This window comes from Heterocephalus glaber, unplaced genomic scaffold, assembly GCF_053883595.1.
Source record: "Heterocephalus glaber isolate CG9 unplaced genomic scaffold, H.glaber_assembly_v1.0 deba00001778, whole genome shotgun sequence".
NCBI lineage: Eukaryota > Metazoa > Chordata > Mammalia > Rodentia > Bathyergidae > Heterocephalus > Heterocephalus glaber.
Genome location: NW_028258465.1, coordinates 2,704,767 through 2,730,383, shown reverse-complemented (window position 1 = coordinate 2,730,383; position 25,617 = coordinate 2,704,767). Strand labels below are relative to the sequence as shown.

Here is a 25,617-nt window from a genome sequence, read left to right as displayed (position 1 = left end):
ATATTTTCACTCACACTTTTGTCCTCACTCCACTGCTGCAAGACAGGAAGGCTTGGCAAAAGGTCTGGTAGAGCAAAGCTACTGACCTCATGGTGGCCAGAAGTTGAGAGCCCAGGGTGGAGGTCGCAGGGAGACACCCCCACTAGGCCAGCGTATAGCAATGGGGCTCCTGGGTGACAGTGAGATACAAACCTATGATCTGTACTACTAGGTGTTAACTCCCTAAAAGCAACATTTCCTTCTTCCTTTTCACAATGAAAAGGGTATCTCCCTCCTCTTTATTTATTTATTTTTATTCATTAAGTTTATTGGTACATTTTAAGTATACATTATGATCACATTCATCATAGGGAATTTGTACCTGTACGTGATATATCTTGTTTTTTATTTGTAATATCTTTTTGTGTTTCCTGGTTAAATATTCTAACTGCATAGACAGATCATCACATGCATTTGATTAAATTCTAAAAATACAGAGCAAAATGGCCAGATGCTGTGATTAAAATCTCTTATTGAATAATTATCATCAGAACAACTTCTAACCAATCTTATTACATAATTGTCAACTTCAATCACTTTTTATTTTCCCTTAGGACTCATGTCAAAAGATGACATTCTGATATTTACGGCTGATCATTGGAAAAGTCATTAAAATTAACAGATTATTTCTCCTGAAATAGTGTTTTTACTATTGGCAGCATTTTTTCATGTAGTTAAATCAAATCATGATCATTAATATTTACTCAAAAGTACTTCCCTAGAGTAAGTTATTTTGTACAATTTTTCTTTTATCACTTATGACTTTAAAGTGATTGGCACTGTGAAGTGAGTGTTGTGCTTAGTAATGTATTTTAATTATATATCAAAGCATTATGCTCTTTTAGACAATGTGTCATGGCGACACAAGTCCTTTTTTATTGATTAAAGTTGCTGCACACATCTTTTCAGAGATATATTAAATGTAACTACAGTTACTCTATGATTAAAATAATTTTGATAATCTTCCATAAAGGGGAAATTTTGTCTTTTTCCAATGTATGGAATAGTTTTTAAATAAGATAATTTCAATAGGGATAAAGAAAAATGTCCTTGGTCGATATTTTATAGAGGTTTCATGGCATATTTAAAATTTAATTTGTGTTGTTTACATTGGTAATATTTTTTTAGTATATGTGTTAAATCATGCTGTACTTTAAATGATCATATTTCCCACAAACTCTATTTTATGGTTTATTGCTCACAGGTCTCTAGAGGAACAAAATCAGCAGAAAACAGGCAAGGGTCTTCAGCTAGGCTTCTGGGAGGAGAGCGGACCCTCCACGATGGCGTCCCCCAGCCAGCTGACTTCCTCCTCCTTCCCCCAGTCCATCAGCTTCAAGCTTATTGGATGACGCCCCCCACAGGCAGGGTTGTCTCCCCATCAGCATCAGCATGCCCGCCCGGTGCCAACTGTCTCAGGGGTACACCCGGAAGTGCGCTACCCCAAGCTGCAAGGCATTTCTTAATCTGGCCAAGGCGACAATCACAATTCCAGTTCACAGATTGTTTTGTTTACAATAAAATATTTCAAATGTTATTAATTTATACTTTAAACTTGAGTGAACAGGGCTTCAAACCTACAAATAACATTTTAGAGTTATAACTAAAATTTTAAAAATAAAATAGCTAAACAGTTTAAAGGACAAAATTTTCTTAAAAATTACTTATTTTGATAAATAAAATACAGTGAGCTCCTGAAATTCGCAGGAGTTCCTAGACCCCCTGAGAATTGTGAAAAGCTGCAAATTACAGCTATGATCAGAAAAGTGTCTATTTTTATAGCTTAAACCCTAAATATGCTGTCTCCCATAGTTATGTAAATTAATTTAATAAAATATTGTATTAATAAGGTCTTTGAAGGTGCAGGGCATTTTGGCGGCATCTTAGGGCTCTTAGGGCTTTAAGAAGAACAAAACCGAGATGGCTAGAGACAGCTACATGTGGTAGAGCAGCCTGTTATGATGCGGGAATGCTGGGGCACCTGTGGAGATGCGCTACAGGGCAGCAGCCAATCAGCAGCAAGCAGAACTGAATAACGCTCCTGGATTGGCTACTTGCAAACCACCCACCAAAAAACAACTGCCTAGGATATTTGCAGTTTCTGAGAAATTGTGGAGGTTTTCGAGAACATTTTTTGGTTAGATTCTAAGGGAAAATCCGCTAATGACTGAGGCCGGGAACTCTGAAGCGCATCTTCTCAGGGGTATACTGTAGTGTACAAGTTAAAATAGGAAAACAGAATTTAAGAATTTATAAACGTGAAAAACTGGTGATTTATATTAATACAGTTTTCATAATTCATACATTATAATCCATTTTTATTGACATTTGAGCACACACACAGAATCACATAAGATGGGTAAAATGAAAATGTGAACATGTATTTCAATAAATTACATTTGAGGGCAGAATTTTAAAATTTGTTTGCAAAGGGGTAAGGTATGTATAAGGAACTACTATCTCACTAACCAGATTCTCTTTCCGAGTTAAATATGAACAATTATTTTCCCTTTTTCATACACAAGATATTTTCACATTTTTACCATTTGACATCATAAACTTATTTTGTACATATACTTCGAGTAAGTGCATATCCGTTGATTTCTCCCATACTAGCTTTTTTTTAAATTATGAAAACAAGTTCAATTTTATTGCATGCTTTTTATGCTATATGAAGGCAATGATTTTTTATTAAATTATATTGATGGTGACAATTAAATTGATGGAAAGAATGTACTAAATTTTGCATTTTAAAAAATAATCATTTATGCTTAAAACTTAGGGGTTTTTTGGGGTTTCTTTTGGTTTTTGTTTATTGGTTGCTTTGGTACCAGGCATCAAACTCAGGACCTCTTGCTTGCCAGGCAGGCGCTGTGCCTCTGAGCTACAACCCTGGCCCAAAGCTTGGTATTTTTTTAATTGGTAAATTTATTTTTTATTTTGCCTTTGAGTTGTAGTTTTAAATTCCACAAATTTTTATGCTAAAGATATTTTCAGCATTCGGGTCATAATGTTTAATAATTCTACTGCATTTTTAAATAACCAATGTGTTATTTAGAAATGTATTTCAAATTTCAATACAGGGACTTTTCACGTTATTTGCTTTTTTACTTTTTATTTTTAACATATTCAACAGGATCTCACATTTGGAAATGTGATGAAACATGCTTATGGTAGAATATATAAACTTTCTTTGAAATCATTTGATGTACTTAAAAAGAATCAGTATTGTATATTTTGTGAGAGTTCTCAATATTGACATTAAATCAAATTTGTTAATCTTGTTTTCCAAATTTTACATGCTCATATAAGTTTTTTCTTTTAAGCTGCTGAGAAATTTGGGGTAAAATGTCATTGCATAATTTTTTCCATAATTTTTATTACTTTTATTTTCTATTAATTTTGAAAATGTTGTGTTCTTATTTTTGAAGATCTTGTTAGTAAATTATACTGCAAAATAGTTTGAATTATTTTCTGCTGGGTGAATTGTATTATGAAGATATGTCCATCTTTGTCTAAAATGATGCTTTATTGCCTTGGTATTTACTTTGTTATTAGTGATATCATCATTCGTTTGTTAATATTTCCAAGTTATGTATTTTTTCCAATTTTTCTTTTTTATCTATTGAACAATTATTTAGATGAATAGTGTCAGTAAGAGTTCTTTTAAAGTTATAAACTTGTCTAATAACATTACTGTTTCATGCAAGGACTTAATGTAGATATATGGTAACTGACACCAGATTTTAAATCTAAATATTAGTGCTTGTATTGGGTCACCCATGCTTTTCCTCCCATATCAATCGTCTTTTGCATTGGCTAGACATTTCTTATTGTGCCATGTTTTTTCTCTGTTAGTTTGAATTTATGTATGGTTTCATGATTGTTTTAATGTTACTATAGACTGGATGAGAGCCTGAAGCATTGACTTGTGACTATCTAATAGGAACAGCACGTTTACATATCCCGGCTTATAAAGGGACTTTGGAACTCTTGTACTCTATTTATCCACTTCTCTCAATATGCATGTTACTTTATGACATGTGAGTTCTTTGCAGTGTATTTCAAAGTCTACAACATGTTATAATTACACTTGGATGACATGTGTGTTCTCAGTTTACCCTTTTAAGTGTTCCTCCTTTCATTTTGAATTGTTACCCATTACTGTATTTAGAGTTAAGGTGTAGGGATGGGGAGAGGATTTGTCTTCAGTTGAAAACATCTAAAAATCTAAAAACTGAACAAAATATATGAAATAATGGTTCTCAAGTCTGGTTATCCAAGAAGGGCACTGGTACCTGAAGGGTGGGAAAACCATGAGAGAAAAAGTGCAATTGCTGGAGTTTTAATCATAAAGAGTTTCTAGAACTTGAGACAGAAGAGGTCACAAGTGCCAGCCTCTGCTCTGAGCACAGAGCAGGAGAGCAGCACACAGGGGTCTGCAGGGCCCTGAGAATAGGCAGCAGAGAGCAAGGCGGAGGAGCGGCATGCCAGAAATGACTAGGGCGGGAAAGAGGCTCCCTGAGACTCAGACACTATAGAACATGCGGTTCACCTAGGGGCAGGAATGAACCTGCTCCCATTCGTCCAACTGGAAGACTCATAATTCATAGGAGTTTAGGCAGAATTCTCAGAAAGATTTTTGGCCAGTAGTTAAAATTAGTAAACGCTAGAGCAATGGTACTTTAATTCAGCATGTAAAAGCTAAAGTAACCCATGTGCAATGATACATAAATATCTACCAAAGTAAAAATTACAATATGTGACATCTAGTCAGATTACAAAGCAGAACAGCAGGAAAGAAGGAAGGAGGGAAGGAAGAAAGGCAGGAAGAAAGGAGGAAGGAAGGAAAGAAAGAAAGAACAGGAGATTTAGAAGAAAAAGGAAGTAATCCAAAGCAACACAGGTCTGAGGGAGAGAACATAAATAGAAAAGGACGTTAAAAGAGGTCGCATAGTTTTTCTTTTCCCTCCTTTCCTTTCCCTAAAAACTATGAGAAAAGGAAAAGATGGAAACAAAGTCTTTGTAAATAGGGAAGGGTGGAGGGGGTGAAGGGAGGGCAGGGGAATGGGGAAAAAACAAGAACCAAGATACATCATGTACAGGTACAAGATCCAATGATGACTGTAACTGTATTGTATACCTAAAATGTACCAATAAACTTAATTTAAAAAAAGAGATAGCAAAAGACTTTTCCATAAGTTCATGAAACTAGGCAAGGGGTTAGATATGTTTTAGAGAAATTCCAAAGTCAAAGAAAACCATAGATCAAATTTGTGAAGCTGAAAACTAAATGGCTGTGCTGAAAATTTCACAGGGCTGATGACAGATTAGGTGTTGAAGAGCTAGACTAGGGAACTTGAAGACAAAGCAGTAACATAAAAGCAAACAGCGAAAGTTTAGAACAACTTCAGTAGCTCTTATGTCGGCAGAATTGGAGTCAAATAAAGAAATAGGAAAGGGAACAGAAAAACATTTGAAAAGTTATAGCCTGTAATATCCAATGGAAAGTCACTCTAATAAATTAAAACTATTTTACACTTGATATTTTAGTAAACATTCATAAAACCAATGTGAAAAATGTTAAAACTTATTTCAATGATCTTGTGTTTCTCATAACTAACATTTGTGCTTTGAATTATATATTTGAGGGGAATATAATCATTTGAATGCTCTGTGTCCAACTGGCTCTTATTTCCAATCTTCAAATTTCTTGCTTTTCTGGGGACCTGGGGTTTTCATTATATTGTTATACAAACAAACTGGATTCTTTTAGTTGAATCTACTGTCGGAATTTGTTCTTTTCTCTCAAATTCACAGATTCACACCAGTAATTCTCTGCGAGGGACAATTTGATTCCTTTTTTTCTTCTTCTTCTAGATTTGGGGAATGGGATCAGCAACAAATATAGATTTATCCTTTTTAAAAAATGTAGAATGCTACCTGATGCACCGTAGTTATTTATGTACTTCTTTAAATCCACAGTTTCCAAATATACCTGGCCAGCAAATAAATTTCAGCTTTCTGCTAACTTGAAGGCTTACATTTATTTCATACAAATCAGGTAGAAGTTGGAGGCCTGGGGAGCAGGAATGTTTAATTCAATAGAAATCTAACTAATATACTGTGATCTCCTAGTTTTGACACTAGATTCTAAGCTATCATTATTCATTTTGAAAAAAATCAACCTATCGTAATTCAAAATGGAATATTAGAAGAAAATGTGTAGCTATAGCTCCTTGACTACTGAAGGAATAAAGGAATGGATTGGATAATTTTTCATATAAGGCATTAGAAATAATATTTTAATTCTGTCATATAACAAGTACTAAAACTCAGTAAAATTTATAAATTAGTTTGATATATATCATGTCAAGTGGGATGTATTATTTAAATTGGAAATACCAGAACTCCACGCTATAAATTACATTGATAGATATTATTTTAAATGCTAAAAAAGAGAAATAATCCATGAAATAAGGCTAAATATTATGAATTTTTACCTATCAATAATTTTTAAAAAAGAGTACATTGTGTTATTTGTCAGCATTAATAGAATATACTCAATGCAGCTTGCTGCATCACTTCTGTGGAAAATGTTAATGCTGTTGTAGCTTAATCAACTATTTAAAGAAACAAAAAAGATATTCACTCAAGTGTATTAAGACCATACTCATTTTTATAAATGTATTTCTAACATATTTTGACTTGAAGGTGCCTTACTCTTAACAAATGTACTCAAGATTTTTGAAACTGATTCTATACATTCTAATGTCTTTAACACCCCTGTTTCAAAAACTCCTACTGTTAGTATTTGCACAATCATAAGTAATATTTAAGGCATGCACATGTTTTTAGAGGTGAAAAACAATATCAAGATTAATTCCAGAATTTTGGCCCCTAATTAGATAAGTTTAATTAAACAATAATAATTTGGTTTATGTGGTAACGTCATAATCAAAGCTTCAATATCCCAAGTACTGAAAAGCAAAAAATATGTGTGAAGATATACATTTTCTCATTGCTAATTATTTAGAAGGAAATAAATAGTTGTGTTGGCATTCTTTCTTGGGGATGAATAGTGCTGTGATTTTATGGCAGAAATTACTCTCAGATACCCTGGTCTCAAACTAAATTTCTCTCTCTCTCTCTCTCTCACTCTCACTCTCTTTTTCTCTCTCATCTGCCTATCAATTTATCTCTCTTAGTCACTTTCTCCTGACTGACACCCACAAATTAAAGGAAGAGAGTAAGAAAGGTTTATTTGGACTCATAGTTCTTACAAGTCTCAGTTCATAGCTCACTGGGTCCACAACGGGAGGAGCAGGGAGGAAGGTCCTGGACAGAGGGAATGCTCATATCATGGTCTCCAGGAAATAGAGAGGTGGGGAAGAGGCAGGGTGGGGCGTCTGCCCTCCCAGGGCAGCCCCAGCAAGGGTTGCTAACCAGGCCTCAGCTCCTAGCAGCAAGTCATCTGAAGCCCCAGCATCCAGTCACCTCCCGTGAACCCTACATCTGAGCACACAAGGCTTGAGGAGTTGGTCTACATCACAAGACCATTGACTCCATCTTCTATCTGTACATTAAGTCACCACATATTCATTGGGTATTCTTTTAATTGTTCTAGGTAGTATGGCAATTTGATACATGAGTAGCTATAACTTGGTTTAAACTTACTGAAAGAAAATGTATTAAAAGTTTTGAAGATCTTAGATGCAGGAAATGGGATCTAAAATATAACTCTTAAGAATTAAATAAGAGATATGGACAAAGATTTACCCAGAAGGATGTCCGCTGGGGCATTACTGAGAATAAACAAGAAAGTGGAACATATTAAGTAATAGAGACTCCTGTGAGGGGACTCAGTGACAAGCAAAACTGTATCCTTTTCAAACTGAGAAATCTAATTTTCTCTTTTCCCCCTGAAAGTCTGATGATTTTTGTCTATGAAATAAACTGACATTAGATTAGTGGGGAAAAATGTTAAATTAGCAAAGGAAAAAACTACAAATTTGTTAGCACATAGAAATGTGGGAGTCACACACACAATATCAGACTCCAAGGGGAGCTGAATAGCTGAAGCTTATATATTGTGTAGCAAGAAATTTGAGGTCCTGGAGGGAGGTGACAGCAGGTTAATCAAAGCAGAGGGGAGAATAGTGAAGTAAACCAAGGTATCCTATTATGCAGATAAAGTTTTACAGAGAAGCCATCAGAAAGCCACTGTGGTGATTTCTATCTGGGCCAAGTGTCCCACTCCTAATCCCTTCTCTCTGTGAGAACTTTCCAGGTAAATGGGCGGGGCGGGGGGGGCAGATGGAAAATCCACTGCTGCATAGTGGCTTACTGGATAGCAACGCCTTTGAGAAAAGCAGTTTTCAGACATCCATTTGTCTACAGCACCTCTGAATACCTATCAGGAAATATGCTGAAGTGCTTTGATGTCCCTCAATCTTAAGAAAGATTTTTCTTTTACTTTCAAAGTATGTTAGTAGACATGACCCATACATCTAAGGACAAGAACCGTGGCTTTTGTTTCAGCTCTGAGGTATATTACTGGTCTCTTCTGAGGTTCTCTTGTTGTCACATTCTTCCTTTGTCCTGTTAGTTCCTTTACTCCTTCCTGCCCTGACGTCCTTACTGGACAGATCTTGTAACTCAGTGATTCTTATTTGTTTGCACTTTAGGTTTTGAGAGTTTACAAAGCAATCAAATGTATTCTGTGTTATCAGAGGGCAATCAGTCCTCTGACTGCCTAGAAAGGAGGATGGTGAGGACTGAAGGAAAGAAAGACAACAGAGGCTTGTGTAATTTCAGAGTGTGTGGGGGGCTGGGAGGTCAGTGCCTCACAGTGGGCAAAGACAAGGACATTCCGAGCTTGCCACTATTTATGGGTTCATACAATAACTGTAAGGACTATGGGATGACTCAGAGGGTGGCAGAGATCCTATGAGGATGAGGATCTTATATTGATGAGGATCTTAGGTGGAGTTTATGTTGATTAAAATGGTGAGAGGAGCCAAAGGTTCTTACAACAGTAGGTGGGGCAAGTTAAACTGACAAGGAATTTGCCCCTCCCCGGGTGAATCTTTTCTCCTTTTTTTTTTTTGTTTACTACTTGGTTCTCAAGGAAGCAGGATGTCCTCAGTTGATGTGATCTTGCCCTGGAGCCTCACAGCACCACTGAAGCACTGAAGCCTCAGCTGTGAGCAGAGGCAAACGGAAGTTATTGAGTTGTTTCTCACAGCCATCCCCAGGCAAGAAGACTGGGGCTCTGACAGCCCTAATTACAATTTAGTTATGAGATGATTTTCCTGAAAATTATGTAGAATGGCTCCTCACCCTATATATTGTGCATGGATGTCCCACATAATCTTAGGTTTAGAGTCAGAATCATCCAAAATTGAGCCTCCATCAATACCACCATGTTCTGAGGATTCCTCCACTTAGCGTTTTAAACATTAGAAAATATATTTTTCTAAATTTTAAAGCTAGGTGAGGACATTATGATATATTTGATAAAATAACTAAATATCCTAGATATGGAAAAATAAAGAGCTTACCACAGGGACCTGGATGTTAGTAATAAAGAAAATGAATTATCTAACAGACCGTGATAAGGATTAACAATTTGGTATCCATAGGTTGTTTTCTGAGGAGTTTTCTGGGTTTTATTTTCATTGTCTGATTGCCATTTCAGCGTTTTCTTTTATAGTTAACTATTTCCTAGAATGCAAAGACCCTAGAATCAATAAACCTCGCATGTGTGAGAGAATGCCAAATTTTTCATAAAGGCTGGGTAAATCCTGGAAACAGAATTAGAAAATAACCACATATAATGAATGCATAGACAGCACATTTATGACTTTGAGTCATGTATTTCACATACAGGGTTTTTAAAAGAATATGAAACCAATACTTGTAATGCTAATAAATTGTAGGTTACTATTTAACCCTTGTTTGAGCCCTGCCCTCAGTGTGATTTATGATAGGACCTCTTTCCGGTGGTGAGAAGCCTGAATGCCATTTTTGCTACTCTAACAAGTCAATTATATGCTTTGGAAATCACAAAAAATGGTAGAATAAAGGGTGCATAATATTAAACTATTAAGAAAATGAAGATATTAGAACTGTGGAAGCAGTAATAACAAGATTAAGGAAAAACCTATTATAGTCCAGATACTGTAATTTTTATGGAAAGATTTTCTTAATGCCAAGTAACAACCGCATTGCCTTTCCAGTAGCTGGCTGTAACGATTATGCATGACTGATATGTCCCGCTATGTTACAACATCGCCAACCTGTGGACTCCAAGGATGGCCCCTTCGTTGCAGCTGCAGACAGAGAACTGCTTCAACCTTAAAGGTCTTTAGGTGAAGGCAGGACCTAAAAGGGCCAAGTGCCTGTCTTCCCAACTAAGGGTGGGCAGAAGGTTCCAGCCAGCTTCGTCCACAACCTCCGGATGCTTCTGCTGGCACACTCTGGGCATCCAAAGCATTCGAAAGGACCACCGTGCTTCCCTGTGGCAGACTGGAGAACGAAAGGAAAATTTCAAAAAGCCGGGACCTCAAAGTCAAGCCGCTAAGAACGATGTCTATTGGATTAGTTTACATAGGAAGACTACGTCATTTCATGTTGTCCTGCACAATACCCAGCTCCCCAAGGATTTAATACAACTCCGCATACATTTCCTTACTACTTGAGCTTGTCTTACATATTCATTCTTCAATTGTGCCAATGTTTTGCTTCTTCCTCCCAACCACGCTACAATTTTGTTTGATTTCTTAAAAAATATATATATCTCAGATTTTTAAAACACATTATACAATGTAAAACAATTTGACACATAATTATCTTTTTTTTTCTACAAATGAAAATTAAGATAATAGCAATACTTTGCCCATTGAAATGTTCAATTTCCTCACATATGTTTTTCTCAGATATTTAACTTTATGTAGTGTTTGTTAGCCAAAAAGCTATTACTATGGGGAACTAACCTGGTAAGTAAGCAATGGTGTATGCAGTTGTGAGCACAATTGTTATGTCGGAGATCGCCATTACCAAATGGCTTAAATGACAAGACAGTATTTATTGGAAACTTCTTATGGGTGGTTTACTAGCAGCACTGTTTATAAAGAATGCCATCATATAAGAGTACCTCTATTTTTAGCATATCATTTTTTCTATTCAAAATTCTTATCTTTAAATATATCTGAACAGAGTTTGAGGTGGTGGCTCATATCTGCTTGCATCTCTAATGTGGTCTTATAGATTTTTAAATGAATACTCAGCATGTACAATCATTTCAGGAATAAATTGTTTGCATTATTTTTAGCAGGTAGGAAAGTACATTTGAAAGTTAATGGCTGTGTGGGTGAAGTGCTAATGAATCAGCCTCAGGGAGGGGCATGCCTCAGTTGCCTGTTTTACATGAGGACTTTGTAAATGTGTGTTATGTGCCGTTTGCTTATGGACATCATTACAAATGCCCACATTTGAATTCCTTGGCTAAATCAATTGGTAGCAATTTAAAAACACTTTTAAAGATTCTTAAATATGAACTGTTTTCATATGTATTAGTTTCATCAGTTCTTTGAGTCATTAGTTCATTAGTTGTTTGACTATAATATTACTATTCTTAAGTTAGCAGACTGTTTCTTTAGGTGAAAACAAAGAGTGGTAATCTTATGTAAAATCATTTTATGATCTCAAGCTCATGTGGAGTTCAAACTCAAGTTTATTACCATTTACTTACTTTACTGTACAAACATTGCTTTGAGGACACAAATGTCAAACATTTATTTAAACTTCAGAGCAACATGTCATAAATGCACATATTTATAATATTCACTCTCCTTTTTCTTGGGATAATTTGAGAAGGAATCATTTGAAACTCTCACATCAGCCTTTCACCACATTCTTGAGATATAGTGAATATTTACCCTTCTTAATGTATTCATAAAAGTAATTGGCTTCTGAACAAAGCGCTGAGATGTTTTCTGACCTACTACAACTTTAGAGAATTAGAATGATACGAGGAGGAAAGAAATTTCAAACATCATTAATCAATGGATTACTTTCTTTTAAAAAGTCAAAGTCAAAGTCATGCATTTAAATTTAGCAATGTTTTTAAAGGGTATTAACATTTTAAACATCCATAGTTCTTTCCTTAATTACATTTGTCTCCTGTAGAGAAAGGTAAGCAAGTATAAAATATTTCAAGTATAAAAGACTTCTAAATCATATAAGCATTTAAAATAGCAGTTCAATGATATAAATAGTTTCATTCATATCAGAGAGGTGAACAGGAGATAACCTGGTTTATAAATGTAATCAAATTGCAATATTCATTCAGATCATCTGATATGGTTGTGAATACTGACAAGTTACTTCATGCTTTCATGGAAGCATTCAAAACTAAAAGATAAAAGTATAGAAGACTTATCATTTTACTTATAAATTATGATGATCTTATCAAAGATGGATAATTCAGACATATTTATCTTCTTCATTAATTTATAACTTTCTAGTGCTATTACTGCCCTTATTACAACCTGATTTGGAGTGTTTGGCTTGTCATGTTGAATATTTATTGCTGTTGTAGACAGAAATTCAGTTTTAAAAAAGAGATGTTTCCAGGGGCCCAGGCTCATGAATTGCAGTACAGTAGTGAAAGCAAAGGAGACCTCAGATTTGTCCATAACTTGTTCTGAACACTGGTGGGCATCCCGTGTCTCTTTTCTGTTGGGTTTGCCATTCACCTTTGATCTCAACTTCAATATTCTCCTAAAGAAATTTGGGGAAAATTTATCTAGCAAGTAGGACCGGGGACACAATTTATATAGCATTTAGGCTATAGTACATTTCTAATCAACTTTTAGAGTCGTTATATACGTACTGTAGAGTAAGTTCCCATGGACCTACGCCTAGGTACTGCTATTGTTGATATCCTACAGCAATATGTTATGTTGATTAAAATTAATTTTTAACTGAAGTCCGTGCCTTACTAAGATTTCCTTTGTTTTTACCTAACATCTATTTTCTTTTCCAGGATCCCAACGAGAACACCATTTAAGCTTCGTTTCTCGAAGTCCTTCCTTACACTGCGGCAGTCTCTCGGGGTCCACCTCTTATTCTGACCTCAGGATTTCTGAGGTGCTGCTCTGAATCTCTGTGGAATGATGCTCTGGGGCTCACAGTCTTCTCGTGAGCAGACTGGCACTGCCAAGAAGATCACAGACGTGCGTGGTCTTCTCTCTCTCTCGCAGATCCCTCGTGTGCGCCATCGTAAGGGTTTCTCACTGTCCACGCTGCTCTGCTACTGGGTGGTGGGTGTGTGTAAAACTTCTTAACCCTACATTGGCTCTTTTTCCCCCTGCAGTGTAAGTTCTTGTGCCCCTCTCACCCTGAAGAGTTAGTTGGAGAGTCGCACTCTGCCCTTGGTACAGGTCTGGGCTTACGCATTAACTCTACACTGACCCCATGGTGCTGCATTAGAGTTCAAACTAGCATGAGTTTTGACTCTTCTTTTCATTTACATCTTTACTCCATCATTTATTTATGGCAGTATGGACTCATGGATATTTATTTTATAATTTTTACAATTATTACATTTTTTATTTTATTGCCCAGATTGTTCTCTTTCATCTGGGAAATCATTTGTCACCTTGTCTCTTGGGAGGGTTACCATACTTTTCTTTGCATTTTTATTTTGCTTGGAGAATTTCCTTGCTCTCTGGCATCGCAAAATGCTCCAGGCTCATTCTGTGTATTCCTTGTCCAAGCCTTAGAATCAGTTATTTACATTTCTCTGAGGACTCCTGTCTTTTTCAAATGGAGAAAAAGATTAGAAATCATGATTTCTATAATGAAGTATTCATTGCTATACAGGATTCTTATACTAGGATCTCTCAATCAAGTCACGAGATGAGTTTGAGTATATGCACATCTCTCTCCATATTTGCATGTGTGTCCAGCTGTAAGTATAGTAAGCTGACAATGGTTTCATGTTTATCTCCACCTCTGCTGTAGCACTATGTGGATCACTGTAGACTTCTCCTTTCTCTTTTTTATAATCAACTATTCTGTAACTAATAAATGACCTTGAGAAACTTGTCTCCAAGTATTTATACCCTCATACTTAATTAAGTGGATATTCAGGTAAACTGCATTCCGGATGTTACCTACACCCCTAAGATTGAGAACTTTACCAACTCAAATACAGCACTTATAGTTTTTTCTCCTGTTAGTTTTGCTGTCTCCTCTAATTTCAAAAGTAAGTTAGGTCAGCAGTTTTTCCTTTAACTACATTCAGTGAGGTTATCACATTTGTAGTACAGTCAGATTAGTTTGCCATAGTCTACCTTCTACTCTGATATCACCTGGTAACTTAAATGATTTTTAAAGTTTCCTAAATTATAGTTCAGTCTTTGTACTGTGAAGTCCTATGGATTTTGACAAATGCAGAGTATTATGTACACCCAGTTAGAGGAGCACATAGTTACAATTCACTGCTCTTAAAAGTCTTTCCTTTATCTATTCCATCTTCTTTCATTCCAGATCCCTGGGAGCCGCTGACCCACTTCCCATTCCTACAGCTGTGTCTTTTCCACATTGTCATATAAATGCAATCATAAAATATATAGCCTCTCAGTCTAGCTTCTTTCACTTGGAAATGTTGTAGACTTCATTTATATATAGTTTTGACTTAATTGTTGAAGAATTCCTGTTCAGTTTTATCTTTTGTCCATTTGTTTCAGATTTTCTTTCATCAGTTTTCCTTTTTTCTATATTTAGCTCTGCAACTCATCACCCTGAAGCATTAATTTAGCCCCCTCTTTTCTCTATTTAAAAGAAATTTGGTACAACAATTAATTGCTTTATTTTGGTACAGAGATTATATTACATGTTGAAAAAGTTATTTGCATATTTTTATTTTATGATGTTCTTTGTTAATTGTTAATTCTTCCATTTTTATGTTTCCTTTTATGTCAAACTATTATTTTGTTTAATGGTGAATGTTTTTCAGCTCTATTTTTGTATTATACCTCATGTATTCCTTTAGAATTATAGTTTGTATTTACTATTTAGCTTCTAGATTTTCTACTTAGGAGTTCTCCATCTCTGAATTACTTGATGTCTTGTTTACAATAATCTATTCAGTGTTGTTATTATGAGAAGAATTTAATGGAGAAATGTTTCCAGTTGTGGGCAAAGAAGAGGAAGTAACTACTATAAGCCAAGGAAGAGGACTGTGTGAAAAAGAGGCTGAGTAATAATAACTGCGGTGTTACATAGATAGAATCTACTTTCCACTTGGGGATTTGGAGACTGTGGGAGAATTTTTAACATAGTCTTCTTTCTGACTTTCTGCTTGGAACTTCTTTGAGGCAGAAAGAATTAGAGAGGAGACAAATCCAGTCATGTTTTACATACTTGTTAGTCTTTTGGAACAAATATTACACTCAAAAGACATAGAAAGTGGGCCCATGCACACAGCATTTACAGATTCCCTTCGCATTATTTCATGAAAAGGAATGAACATTTGTACTTGCACACACAAACCTATCTTCCATCTCCTCTTTATGGGCCCCTAGTCATCTTTGTTACTTTAAACTCACAAGTTCTCCCGGACACATTTTTCTTCCTCTAGAGCCCTGAGTGCATCCCCCAAACTCCATGCTGGTAATTTCCTTCTAATTCAATCTGTACCTTAGCAGATCACCAGAGGAAGAGGAGCCTGATGAGGACCTGTTGCTCATTTCAATCTTATCATTTAAATGCTTTCTTCTTCTCCACAATATCTTTATCAATTTTTTTCTATTGCACTTTTCTCTCCCATTCACACACAGTCAAATAATGGGATACCTAGATGTCTGGATCTTGGGAGAAGATTGCATTATCTCTCCAGTATTTGCTTCTCTCTTCTTTCATATGACAGCAGGGTTTGGGGAAATAGACCAGATGGAGTGGCATGTCATGCATGGTCTGATCTGCTGCATACTGATCTAGATATAAAGAGGAGGAAAACGTTGTCTCCTCTTTCTTTTCTTTTTGTCTCTATAAATTATTTATCTTTAGAATAATGATCATTTCCATGTTAGTATAGGAATTTAGAAAGCTTGGATTTGAATGGTAAAATTGAGAAAAGAATGAAACAGTGTTATCTTTAAGGCATAGTTTCAGGGAAAGGTAGTTGAAAAAAATACAGATATGCAGAAATTTTTGCAAATTCTGGCCTAAAATTACCATGAATCACCTTTGTATTTCATTATTTCCAGTAACAAGCTACATGGTCAAATGATAGTTCTTGTTGTACTCAATGTTCTTGAGCAATAAAATATTGTGTTACTTTGATAATCTGTCCATCTTTTTTAAGAATAATGAAAACTAATTGACTCCATTTTATAATTAAGATATTAAATTACATAGGCAACATCATTTCAAGGGTCAAGCTCTGTGAGCTTTGAAAAAGTATTTAATCATATTCATTCATGTGAAAAACAATAAGAAATAATCCTCTCCAAATCCTCTGGCTTGTTTCTGGTCTAATCTCCCTCCATCTCTGGTCCCTGACACCCACTGATTTCTTTTCTGAGCCTGTAATTCTCCTTTGTATGAAAGAGGTATAAATGGAATTATTCTTAATACATGGTCTTTTGTATTTGCCTTCTTTCACACTACATTTCACATTCACAAGTTATAGGTATCAGTACTTTCTTATTCTTTATTGTTGAGTACTTTCCAGTGTGTACTGTAACAGAGTCACTTTATTCATTTTCAACTTATTTGGGTAGCCTCTATGTTTTTGAGGTTAAAAACATGGCCAATATCAATATCCACATGCAAGATTTGGTATGAACATAGGTCTTAGTTTTCCAAAATAAAGTAGGAAATAGAAACACGAAATTGAAGGGCATTATATAAAAAAGTGCGACCGGTGCTCTGCATCTGTGTCAGCACTTATGCTGCCCTTTGAGAATGTTTATGTTGCTCTAAGTTTTTAGTATATCTCACTGTGGTTTTAATTAGCTGTTTAATAATGTGTAGTGATGTCAAAGCTATTTTTGAGTGTTTGTTTTCTATCTGTGTAAAGCATTTGGAAAAGTTTCTGTATAAAGTTTGTACCAATTTTCTTTGGGCTGTGAATCCCCTCATGTTTGAATTTTAAGAATTATTTACATATTATTGAGAATAGTCCTTTGGTAAATATGTGATTTGCAGATATCCCCTCCATTTTAAAATGTGCCTTCTTATTCTATTAATAGTGTATTTAGCACCATTTCTTAAAGAGGGCATCTTTTTCAGTGAGGGTGTTTGGCTCCTTTGTCAAAGGTGAGGAGGCTGAGTGTGTCTAGAGTTGTTTCTGTATCTTCTAATCTGTTCCAGTGGTCCTCAGGTCTGTTTCTTTGCCAGCACCTTGCTGTTTTTATCACAGTAGCTTTGTAGTTTTAAGTTGGGGATTGTGATACCCTCTACCTTGTTTTTATTGCCTAGAATTGCTTTTGCTATTCTAGGTCTCTTCTTGTCCCAAATGAATTTTTGGATTGTTTTCTAAAGTTCTGTGAAGTATGCTATTGGAATTTCAGTCGGCATTGCATTGAATCTATATAGCAGTTTTGGAAGTATGGCCATTTTCACTATATTGTTCTTCCTACCCAACGGCAAGGGATGTCTTTCCATTTTCTTATATCCTCTTTGATCTTTATTTTCAGAGTGCCCTAGTGTTCATCATAGAGGTCTTTTACTTCCTTCATTAAATTGATTCCAAGTATTTCATTTTTTGGATGCTATTGTGAAAGGAACTGTTTCCTCCATTTCTCTCTGAGTCTGTAATTCATACATAGGAAGGCTATTAATTTTTGAGTGTTGCCCTTGAATCCAGCTACTCTAAAGAATTTCATTATTAAGTCTAGAAGTCCTTTGGTGGAGTTTTTGGGGTCTTCTATGTACAGTACTATGTCATCCACAAATAATGACAGTTTAATGTCTTCATTTCCTAACTTTATTCATTGTATTTCTTTTTCTTGTCTAACTGCTCTGGCTAATGTTTCCAGAATTATATTGAACAAGAGTGGTGATAGTGGACAACCTTGTCTTATTGCTGATTTTAGCATCAAATATTTTAGTTTTTGACCATTTAGTATGATATTGACTGTTGTTTTTCATAGATGACTTTCATCAGATTGAGATAAAGACCATCTATTACAAATTTCTGTAGGATTTTTTTCACGAATGTTTGATGAATTTTGTCAAACACTTTCTTTGTATCTGTTGAGGTGATCATATGGTTTTTGTCCTTGGCTCTGTTAATATAGTATCTTATATTTATTGATTTGCGTATGTTGAACCATCCCTGCATTCCTGGGATGAATCCCACTTGGTCAGGGTGCATGATCTTCTTGATGATCTTCTGTATTCTGTTTGCCAGTATCTTACTGAGGATTTTTGCATCTATGTTCATTAGGGAGATTGGTCTGTAATTCTCTTTCTTGATTGGGTCTGTTTTTGGAATCATGGTAATCTGTGCTTCCAGGAATGAATTTGGGAGTTTCAACTTGCCAAAGATTAAAACTAAACCCCTATCTTTCACCATGCACTAAACTGAAATTGAAATGGATCAGAGATCTATAGATTAAAACAGAAACACTAAACTTGCTGGAAGATAAGTTAGGTAGAAGTCTTGAAGACATTGGCATAGGAAAAGACTTTATGAACAAAACCTCAGTCACATGGGAAGTAGCACAAAGAATCAACAACTGGGATCTCATCTTATTAAAAAGCTTCTGCACAACAAGAGAAACCACTAACAGAGTGAAGAGACAACCCACAATGTGGGAAAAAAATTTTACCAGCTGTCCCTCAGACAAAGGACTACTAGCTAGAATCTATAAAGAACTTAAAAATAATCAGACCGAATCCAAAAATGGGTATCTGAAATGAACAGACATTTCTCGGATGAGGAAGTAGAAGCAGCAAATAAAAATATGACAAAATGTTCACCATCACTGGTCATTCAAGAGTTGCAAATGAAAACAATGCTGCGATTTCATCTCACCCCAGAAAGAATGGCTGCTATCAAGAAGTCAACAAATAACAAATCCTGACAGGGTTGTGAGGAAAAAAGAAACCCTTCTCCACTGTTGATGGGAGTGTGGATTGGTGCAACCACTATGGAAATCAGTGTGGAGATTCCTTAAAAACCTAGGATTAGAAGTTCCATTTGACCCAGCTATTCCCCTTCTGAGTACGTTCCAGAAAGAATTAAAAGCATCATACCACAGTGACATATGTGCACCAGTGGTTACAGCAGCACAATTTGTAATAGCTAGGTCTTGGAAACAGCCCAAATACCCATCAGCTGATGAGTGGATAAAGAAGATTTGTTTTTGTTTTTTATAAAATGGAGTATTAGCCATAAAGAAAGATAAATTAGAGACATTTCTAGCTAAATGGATGCACCTTAAAGCCATACTCTCAAGTGAAATAAATAGGACACACTTGTGAAGACTGAATTCTTTCTCTGGTGTGAGAAACTGAAAGTGTAAATGAGGACCAAAATGTATAACAGATATTATGAAATAAGAAAATATTCAAAGGAGAAGGGGAACTAGAGGGCAAGGGTGGGAGAAAGGAAAGGGGGAAAGAAAAAATGAAAAAATAAGGAAAACACAGAAACAAAGTTTATGTAAGGGAGGGGTGGAGGGGTTGAAGGGAGGGAAGGGGATTGGGATAAAATAAGAACCAAGATACATCATGTACAGGTAGAAATTCTCAATGATGAGTGTGATCATAACGTATACCTAAAATGTACCAATAAACTTAATGAAAAAATTAGTATCTTTAACAGTAACTCCTGCATCGTATATATGTGGATAGATGATAGACAGATAGATAGATATGTAGTTTTGTCAGTGTATAGTTGGTGTCTTGTGAAGAATTTGGTCTTGCCTTTTTAGCACATCTAAAGTAAATTTGGTCAGTTAATGTCTATACTTTTCAAATTCACGAAAATTTTGCTATGAATGGAATAAAATCTATATTATTAACGTTTTCTATTTGTTACCATCATTCTTTCCTTTTTCCCTCAGTTCTCCTTTCTAGATTCTTTTAACGAACCTATTTCATCCTCACTATTGGTTTATTGTTTATAATTTTTAGTGCTGTCACCAATGTCCCTAAGGTTTATAATATACAGCTTTTCTTATTGTCCAGCTTCACATGCAGCATGAGGCTCTGCTCCACCTGTCGTATAAGAGCAGCTGGGATGGAAAGCGAGGCCCTCAGAAGCATTTCTGCGCCCCTGTCGAGTGGGTACGGGTCCACACCTGGAGAAGGTTCTTCTGGCCCGAGAGCAGAATGCGTAAATATCGCTAAAGATAATAACCACCGTGGGTTAAAATAAACTCAAATATTTTAAACCTTTGATTTAAAAAAAGATAATTTAAAATTTAAAAATCATTGGCCACTGCATCGGTTCATTTGCTGTAATAAAATGCGGTATTGAGCCTGGGTAAAGTTTGTAAATAACGGGGTTTCCTGGCTGCCAGTCCTGGCTTGGGCGAACCTAGGTGAAGCCTCTGTGAGCGGAGGCGCCCGGCGAGACAGGCGGGAAACCTCAGAGGGCCACGCTGCTGCTTCAGCGCCACACCCCCACCCCACCCCTGGACGTATGAAATGTACCTCTGGGAAACCAAACCGTGATTGAAAGAAAATGTATTCTTGTAGAATTTTGAATTAGGGTCACACACTTTAAAAAATGGTAACATTGAGGGCCGGGATGTAGCTCAGTGGCGTTGTGCCTGCCTGGCAAGTACAAGGTCCTGAGTTTGATTCCGGTTATTAAAAAAAAGTAATATTGAAATGTCTAACTTTGGCAACTGCGAATAAGTGCTGGTTCTAGGAAATGAGCTAATCTCATCAATGCGGTAAGAACCGGACACTGTGTGCCTCCTGATGCAAGTACCCAATGACAACTCCAAAGTGCTCTTGCTCACTAACATTGCTCCAGAATCTCGCAGTGCCTCTGCAGGTGTCAGTACTCACTTATAGGAAGAGGAAGACGTAAAGAAGTGAGAGCAGCTTGCTATATGCCAAGATTCAGAGTGGAATATGCTGTGAGATAAACCAAAGTGCTCATTAAAAAATACATTGGAATCAAATAGAATAAAGAGTAGAAAGGAGAAGCAATATATTGAAAGAGTATTGTTGCCAGTCAAACAATTGCACCGATTATCTGTTGTCTTTATTGGATCCTGACTCAAACTAGTGGTTCTCAGCCAGGGGTGGCTCTTCCCCCAGGGAACTAAAATAAATAGGTGACACAGCTTTTGGTTGTTACAACCAAGGAGAGCTGCAAAGGACAGCTAGGGGTGTAAGCCAGAGGCTCGGCTACGTATTTTACAGTCCCATCCTAAACAGATGAGTGAGTACCTGACCTAAAATGTTAAAATGTTGGTAGTGCTGAGATTGATAAACACAATTGCAAACAAGGAAGTTGCATTGTATTGCATTGTATTTTGTTTTAATTTGTAGAACTGGGAATTGAACCAGGGCCTTCGCACTGAGTTACATTCCCAGCCCTTCTTTAAAAATGACTTTGATTCCTTTTTCTTTTTTTTGGTACCGGGGATTGAACTCAGGACCTTGCACTTGCAAGGCAGGCAGTAGCACCATTGAGCTAAATCCCCGGCCCAAGTTGCATTCTGTTTTGAGACAAGGTCTTACTGTGCTGCCCAGGCAGGACTTGAGCTTGTGACTTTCCTGCCTCGGCCTCCCAAGTGCCTCACATTTAGCTTTATAGCTTTGTATCCATTCTAATTCTGTAGTGTAAGGCATAGATGTCTACAGACACAGGACAAAGTGAATCTGGATTCTTCACTTAATGTTAATGCAGAAATGGAAAGGGTGGGAGATTGCAATTGCAAGGAAAGAGAGGACCTGATGTGTCCATTGGAATCGATCATTCTCTTTCTGTTTGGGTACAAGCACAGTTCCTTATGCATGCTAGGCAAATGCTCTGGCAGTGAGCTGCAGTCTCAGCACTTGGAACCACTTTTGGAGTCCAAAAGGCATGTAACAACGAAAGACATGTGGCACAAGACTATAGTGCTGCAAGGTAAAATGTCTCTTTCTGGATTTTGCTAAATCAATCTTCCTGTCATGTTCCCTGAAGTTATTTACTTAATAATGGTATGCAGGCGAATTATATGATTTTGATACTTTTCTTTAATGAAAACATTATTGAGCAAAAGGGATGATTTGAATTAACAGTTTTCTCATTTTCATAATACAATTTTCTGCATTGAAAATAGGAAAAAAGAATATCCTTATAGGAAAATAGGAGTAGGTAAAAATAATAACAATTATTTATTGAGCATTTATTACATTCTAGGCATTCACTAAGCATGCACTTTTGACTTCTTATTTCATTTTTGGGTACATATTGCCCAACATTAACTCCCATTTTACATGTGAGACAGAGGTTAATAAGATAAAATGACATTTATAGTATTAGTATTTTCCTTTAAGGAGGTGATAAAGCCAAATTTAAATTCAATTTATCATGATTAAAACTAATTTTCTTAAACACAGACAAACACCAAAAAGAAAGTTAATATGAAAATCTCTACTCTTCCAATTCATTCTGAGTCTTTGAACTGATGTATGAAGTTGATGATACGCATCCATGTGGTTTTATTGCTGTGATTTTGAAACCCTGACTATGTGATGCTTAGCATTTATATAGTTATGATAGAAACATGTGGAGGCCCAGGAAGCATCCATTATTATTAATGCTTATAGTACTTACATAATATTTCATCTTTAAATTTTTTAATGTGATCCAAAAATATGAATATGGCTTGAGATCATAGTGAATTATATCTCTGTAAAAGATTTTCTCACTGCCTTTCATTCTCATGGTAAAGGAAGTTCCTGAGAAGTTGCATTACAATATATCATTGATCTCAAAAGCTATTATGAATGAATCAATTGCACAGAACTACTAAGTGATAGTTTCATTTCCATAGAAATGTTCTCATTATGACTAAATACTGAAAATTCATGAAGGCTGTATTGTTTAGAGTAAGTTCTGGAGCTCTTTCCTTTCCACTAACTCATGTAAATATCTTCTTTCATGTTTAGACTTAAATGATTTGAATTTATCATGCACATGAGAAGACATCACTCTTAACTACCACTCATTATTTCTGTAAGTTTGTGTGGTCTGATAAAGCAATGAACTGCACTGAATAAAATATCTTCGCATATTTTGTGTATTATAGGCTTTATTTCAAAATACAAGCAGTGTTTGTCTTTTCTTCTTATTTTTGATTTTAAAAAACAAAAACGCAAGATTGAATTTCATCCAAATAGGTTTTCATGAAAATAAACAGCTACTCTATTTTCTCTCCTTTGACCAATTCCTTAAGCCTAATAGAGTCTCTCAGCTCAAAAATTCTCATTTCCAGGAACATATATACATACCGCATGAGGGCATCTGCAGTTGTACATTTCCTTATTTACTTACTGTAATGAGTGATATCTCTTGTTATTTCACTCTGCATGTTGTTTTTTAAAAATAAAATAGAACATTTTTTAAAAATAGTGACTAATGTACCAATAAAAGAATTTAAGCAAAAAAAAATATTGACTAATGGTACAAGAGAGTGATGAACTTAAAATACCTATAATTAAACAAAACAATATTTTTAAATTCAAAATGTGTTTTTTCCATGAATGACTTCAGGGTCAAATATAAATAGTTTGCAAGTTGTCATTAATAAATAGAAAATACATCTACATGAAGAAGACAAAGAGTTGCAAAGAAAATAGTCTAAAGATACGGTGAACATGAGGGCTGAGTAGGATAAATAAAGCATAAATTCAAAACACCCCCCTTCACCTGAGACCTATCAAGTTCTACATCCTGCTCTCAGGACTTCTGCTCAAGTCATCCCCAGAGTAGACTCTCAGAGAGCACTCAGTAAATGTGCAGTCACACGAGAGGCCCATGTAGAAGCTACGATTTAACAATGAGGTTGCTTCAAGCTTCAACTTTTGATGTAAATAATTAGCAGGTGATCTATGGCAACTTAATTTACTGTAATAGAAATTACAAATGGAATGAATACAAAGCATCTATGCAAAGGTATAAAATTATTAACCATGTGCCACTCCAATGTAAGGTATTTGATTGGTTTACAATGCCATAAAACAGTTTCATAGACAGAAAATGCAGTGATTTAGCAAAAGACATGTTTCAAAATAAAATAAAATATGAAGGAGGGGACTGAGGCTGTAGCTCAGTGCAAAGGCCTTGTTGTGGGAGGGAGGCTGTATGATTAGGCTGTTCATTTATTATAATACAATTATAGCATCAGTTCTTGTCTTGCTGAATGTTGGTTCATTTGTCTGCATTAAATGCCTGAACATGAAGGAAACTGGATTCTCTACATAGCAGAATTAGGCTAAGGCATTCTAACACAGCATGGGCAAAATAGACAGAAAAGTTTTGCAGAGTCTAATTCATATCCTTCTGTACTCTTACACAGTTCTAGCAAACATGTTTAGCTTATATGAAATTTAAAAAAAAGTAAGATGAGAGAAAAGTTGTTTGTATGCAAACTGATCACAGCAGGTCACTATAACCGGCAGCACATGTAATCAGATACGTCTGTAGCATGCATAGAAGTATTTTTCCTAAACTCATTTTTAAAAGAATGTTAAGCATTTTGCTATCCAAGAGGGGACAATAATGTTGAAATTATAGATTATGACAGAGGAAATCGTTTACTCTCTTTTGGCAGGGAAATTTTTTTTCAATTACTTTAAGCAGCTGCTATACAGAGAAAGAGTAACTTATAAGACCTTAAAGCTAAAGCTTTACATACATTTAGTTAAAAGAAAAATAATCCTCATGTTTGAAATGTTTACTCCATCTGCTTTTCTGGGCCCTAATTTATCTCTTGTCTAGCTTTACTTGTGTGGAAACATTTTACAGCAGCTATGTCCAAAGTGAAATAAACAAAGGATATGTCTGCTTTCCATCAGAATTATGCGGCCCATTGAGAAGCTCTATGGGTTCCATGTTGATAAGTATCTTAGCACACTCCATAGCTCATATTAGGAGCTCAACAAGTGTGATAATTATATTATCATTACGATTTTTAACATCACTGCCCAAGTTACCATTAAGGGTAATTCATGAGAGATTGCCAAAACAGATACAGGATGTGATCCAATTGTATCTTGTATTTACACAGACCACTGGGCATTAAATCAGAACACTCAAATTATAAAAGAAATGCCAGCAATCTAATATTTAAAATAAACTATTCTGTCAGTACAATCTTCAGACAAGTCATATTTAGACTAACTGCCACTTAAATTTATAATCTCACAAATAATTAACTTTGCCACTGGCTTAGTGGAAGAAAAAGATCGAGTGCATATACATACCATGTAATACTCAGCAGAAAGATTCATGTGTCACCATGAACCACAGAATACTCACTGTATGGGGGCAACCCACTTTCTGGTCCCCCTTCTGTCTCTCAATAAACTCCTCTTCTTAAC

General features: G+C 35.7%; 1 long non-coding RNA gene across 1 annotated transcript in view; it reads right to left on the bottom strand.

The window, feature by feature from the left end:
- The window catches only part of LOC147820998 (uncharacterized), a 68,132-nt gene that overhangs the window by 12,838 nt on the left and 29,677 nt on the right, over positions 1 to 25,617 (bottom strand). The window contains exon 2 of the long non-coding RNA XR_015447864.1: positions 1 to 25,617. This exon is cut by the window's left edge and continues 4,143 nt beyond it. This is a non-coding gene — a long non-coding RNA (uncharacterized LOC147820998).